The following is a 5,641-nucleotide window of genomic DNA, read 5'->3' on the forward strand; positions in this document are numbered from 1 at the left end:
GACATCTTTGATCTTTTCTTAGTTTGAGTCAAATATATTAAATAATTATAATAAAATTATCAGGTGAGCTGAGACAGCTTTCCTCCTCCGCTCAACCGCCACAATGACTTCGGTTGAGTATGTGAGTAAAATATTAATTTTAATTGTAATTTCGATATTATTATTTGTTCAAGCATGCACATGCATCACTTATAAATATGTATCTATGTAGTTAAACACTAGGCACGTTTTATATTGCGTTCATAATTGTTGAAGTGCCATGGATGTTATTTGTAGTAATTTGAAGCAGTGTGTGTGCGTGGCGTGCGTGTGGTATGGTATTGGATATGGACAGGACGGGTAGACACGGCTTGAGAGACACTCGCTGGGACCTGGTCCTTCGAGGTAGACACAACTTGAGAGACACTCGCTGGGACCTCGCATTTGGTTTATTAAGCAAAAGTCCGGCTTGAGAGACACTCGCTGGCAGAGGTTGGATTAAGAGGGCCATGTAGGGGATCAACTCCTATATATGTATTGCTTGATAGTGTTGGGTGTGTGAGTGCTCCAAATTGCCTTTTTGTTGTTATGATATGAAACTTATAACAATGTTGCATTTCACTCCACAGGGTGCATTAGTTTTAGATAGCTATAGAGATTATAGTTAAAATTGATATTTTACTCTCTGAGTCGAACGCTCACTCCTGTTCATCTATTTTTCTAGGCTACAGGAGGATTATTTATTGTGGCTAACCTGCTCTTCTTCTTCGCAGGTCCATTAATAGTATCTAATGTATTTTGTACAACTGAGTTAAATTTTTAGACTCCGCATGTGTTAGAAGCACTTACTTTTATTTTGGGCCTGTATTATAAAAGTTATGTTGGACCTGTAAAATTATTAACTGTATGCATGATGGGATTGGATGAGGGAGCTGAGCTCCCATTTGAGTTATGATATTTTGATTATGTGGAGGGTGAGCTGAGCTCCCCAATTTATTATATATTGTGTTTACAGGTCGGGCGAGTCAAAAACTCTCCGTTAAATGGTCCATTTTATAGCTAAACTCTATTCGGTTGAATTCTTGAAATTGGGCCCAAATGGGCCTTAGAGTTGGGTTGAGGAATAGTTAGGCTTACTACGGGCCTCGGGGGCTTTAGGCTAGCCCAGGTCCTAGTGCCAGTCCGGCCCATAGGTTGGGTCGTGACAAATGTGGTATCAGAGCTTAGGCTCCAGATTCATAGGGAATATTTTTCTAAAGTGTTAGAAAGAGTCTAATAGGAGTCACATGCGGAGAATAGGGTCCACATTCGTCTTGCATTGTCATATTTGCTTCTAGTTTCTGCTTTATATAATTGTGTGTAAATATAAGTCTATAGAGCTGTGTAACATGCCATTTTGAATTTTGTGGGCTAATGCTGTTGAATTTCAAGAAAATGCGTAGAAGTAGAAGAGCCGCCACTGCACCAGAACCGGATGTGCCTGACAAGGTGTCGACACAGGATGAGGCGCTTGCCCCGAGGAGTTGGGGTAGGAGGCCTAGAGCTGCTTAAGTAGAAAAGCAGCTGCCACCAGTTCAGGATCATTCTTTTATGGCTCAGGGTCCCATGGACCCAATGGTAGCTACCTTAGCCGGATTGCAGAGAACCATCAATATGATGGCACAGTATATAGTTCACCCTCTCCAACAGTAGTAGCCCACCGCACCAAGAGGGGAACCTTACAAACAAATAATTAATTTTAAGAAGTTGGTGCCCGCTACTTATGATGTATCAAACGATGCCTATCGGTTTTTGGATTCCTGCAAACAGGCAGGGATAGAGTTGCAGTTGACTGATAGGAGGCTTATAGAGTGTGTACAGCATGTATTGGGGCCAGTGCCAAGACAGTGGATGACAAACTACATACTACCTCATATTGAGGGATTATCTTGGACTCAGTTTATGGAACTGTTTATCAACAGGTTTGTGCTAGAAAGTTTCAGAGATCAAAAACAGTGGGCCTTTGAGGCCTTAAGGCAGAATGGCAAATCTGTAGATGAATATACTACAGAATTTCTAGAACTGAGCAGGTATGCCCCTACAACAGTGGCTACAGAAAGTATAAAGGTAAAAAGGTTCCTAAAGGGGCTGGACAGGAGGTATGCAAACCTGGCCATGATGTCTTATCAGTCTTTTGATATGGTAGTTGATCGAGCCCGACATATTGAGATTAGCTATACAAGAGATGACAGTGGAAGAGTAAAGAAGAATAGACCAGAAGGTTCTTCAGGTGTTCCCTACACGGGTACCACGGATGGTGGTGGCCAAAGTCATTACAGAGGAAGAGGTAGAAGCAATAAGAAGGGTGGTTTTAAACACAAATCCCGGGGATCAGACCAGGGTACGGATCCAATAGTGGTCACAGTTCGGGTTATAGCAGTTATGGGTCTGGTTCAGGATCCTCCTTTGCACCTTGCACACAGTGTGGAAGAGGACATTTAGGATCTTATATCATGGGTTCAGGAGTATGTTTCCAATGTGGCTAGCAGGGTCACTTTGCTAGTGAATGTCCAGTGTTTAGCGAGCCACAGATGGGGTCACAAGGTTCTGTTGCAAATGTTCCTCATTAGTTGTACCCTAGTGCTTCCAGTATGGCAGACAGTCAGTTCAGTGGCTAATAGAGCTGAGGACATGAATTTAAAGGCAAGTCAGGAGATAGAAGTCAATATTAGGGTTCTGCAATGCAGGGTAGGGGTCAAGCTCGGGTTTTCACCTTGACCCACTAGGATGCTCAGACTTCCAATGCAATTGTGGTAGGTATTCTTCTAGTCTGTTCCTATGAGGCTTGTGTTTTGATAGATCCGGGTGCTACGCACTCATTTGTCTCCCCAGTATTTGTTATGAGATTGGGTAGAAACCCTACAACTTTAGAATACCCTTTGCCTGTAGCTACCTCACTTGGTGATAACATAGATGTAAACATGGTTTTTTCGGGTAGTCCAGTAGTAGTGGATGGAAGAATCCTCCCGGCAGTCTTGGTTTCTCTACCAGTAATGGATTTCGATGTAATTTTGGGAATGGATTGGTTGGTAACTCATTATGCCACTTTAGACTGCAGGAACAAAAAGGTGTATTTCCACATACCTGGTGTGGAAGAGTTTAGCTTTGATGGTGACAGGAGCGTGGCTCCATATAATTTAGTGTCAACAATTAGTGCTAGAAAAATGTTGAGGCGTGGATGTCAAAGGTATTTGGCATTAGTGAGAGATACATCTGTAGAAGATGTCAACATGGAAAATGTTCCTGTTGTTAGATAATTCATGGATGTCTTCCCTAAGGAGCTTCCAGGGTTGCCACCAAGATGGGAAATAGAGTTCTGCATTGATGTTGGCCGGGTACAAACCCCATATCAATGCCACCTTACAGGATAGCACCAGCAGAATTGAAGGAGCTAAAGGAGCAATTACAGGAGCTTTTGGATAAGGGTTTTATACGTCCAAGCACTTCACCCTGGGGCGCTCCTGTTCTATTTGTGAGAAAGAAAGATGGTTCATTGAGGTTGTGTATTGATTATAGACAGCTGAACAAGGTGACTGTGAAGAATAAGTATCCACTTCCTCGGATCGATGATCTATTTGATCAACTCCAAGTGTCTAGATTCTTTTCCAAGATAGACCTACGATCAGGCTATCATCAGTTGAGAATCAGGAATAAGGATGTGTCCAAAACAGTATTCAGGACAAGATATGGTCATTATGAGTTCTTGGTGATGTCTTTTGGACTCACTAATGCACAAGCGGCCTTCATGGACTTGATGAACAGGGTGTTTAGGCCATTCCTAGACCGTTTTGTCATCATATTCATAGATGACATTTGGGTATACTCTCAGACCAAGGAAGAACATGTGTGACATTTGAGGATGGTGTTGCAGACTTTGAGGGAGCACCAGCTATATACCAAATTTTCAAAATGTGAATTTTGGCTAGAAAACATCTCATTCTTGGGACACGTGGTTTCTAGTGAAGGCATTCAAGTGGATCCTAAGAAAATTAAAGCTGTAACTGATTGGCTTAGGCCTACAACAGTCACTGAGGTGCGAAGTTTTCTGGGCCTAGCTAGTTACTATAGGCATTTTGTGCAGGATTTTTCCAGGATAGCAGCTCCCCTAACTAAGTTAACTCAGAAGAATGTTCAATTCATTTGGACAGATGATTATGAGGAGAGTTTCCAGAAGCTTAAGGAGTGTCTAACCACCACCCCTGTGTTGACATTATCGATGAGTGGTGAAGGATATACCATGTATTATGATGCCTTCAGAGTTGGCGTAAGGTGTATTTTGATGCAGAATGGAAAAGTAGTGGCTTATGCTTCAAGGCAGCTAAAGAGGCATGAGCAGAACTACCCCACCCATGATTTGGAAATAGCGGCTGTAGTCTTTGCACTAAAGATCTGGAGACACTATCTGTATGGTAAAGTGTGCGATATATACACCGACCATAAGAGTTTGAAGTACATATTCCAACAGAGAGATTTAAATTTGAGACAGAGGAGATGGATGGAGCTTCTGAAAGACTATGATTGTACTATCCAATACCACCCTGGGAAGGCCAAGTAGTAGAAGATGCTTTAAGTAGAAAATCTTCTGGCAGCTTGGCGCACATATCAACGGAGAAGAAACCGTTGATTCAGGAAGTACATGAATTGATGGATCAAGGTCTAATTTTAGATCTTTCTGATGAGGGGGTATTGTTGGCCTATTTTTCAGTGAGACCAGACCTACGAGACAGAGTCAGAGTTTCCCAGCACAGAGACCAACAATTGATGAAGATCATAGAAAGAGTACAGCAGGGTGAAGGGGTGAGTTTGGATTTGCCAATGATGGTGCCCTTATGCAAGGTTCTAGGGCATGTGTGCCCGACGTGAACAATCTCAGAAATGAAATCATGCGAGAGGCACACTATACACTATACAATGTCCACCTAGGCTCCACCAAGATGTACCATGATGTGAAAGATAGCTATCGGTGGAATGGCATGAAGAGAGACATAGCAGACTTTGTGTCCAAGTGCTTAACTTGTCAAAAAGTGAAGTTTGAACACCAAAGGCTGTCAGGGAAGCTGCAAGAGCTCCCTATCCTAGAATGGAAGTGGAAAATGATTACTATAGATTTTGTGACTGGGTTGCCTCGTACCACACGGTGATATGATTCGATATGGGTAATTATAGACCGTCTAACTAAATTAGCTCATTTCTTGCCTGTGAAGACCACATATTCTGTTGCACAGTACGCCCGGCTCTATATTCGAGAAATAGTCAGATTGCATAGAGTTTCTGCTTCCATAATATCTGACAGAGGGCCCCATTTCACTTCTCAGTTTTAGAGGAAGTTGCAGGAGGCACTTGGCACACAGTTAAACTTTAGTACTGCTTTCTACCCTCAGACAGATGGGCAGTCCGAAAAGACAATCCAAACACTGAAAGACATGCTTCGTATGTGTGTTTTGGATTTTGGAGATCAATGGGATGATCAGCTACCCTTGGTGGAGTTTGCCTACAACAATAGTTATCATTCCAGCATAGGGATGGCACCCTATGAGGCACTATATGGCAGAAAGTGTAGGTCTCCTCTGTGTTAGACGGAAATGGGAGAAGCGAAGGTGCATGATATAAACCTAGTGCAGTA

This window comes from Hevea brasiliensis, chromosome 1 (assembly GCF_030052815.1).
Source record: "Hevea brasiliensis isolate MT/VB/25A 57/8 chromosome 1, ASM3005281v1, whole genome shotgun sequence".
Taxonomy (NCBI): Eukaryota; Viridiplantae; Streptophyta; class Magnoliopsida; order Malpighiales; family Euphorbiaceae; genus Hevea; species Hevea brasiliensis.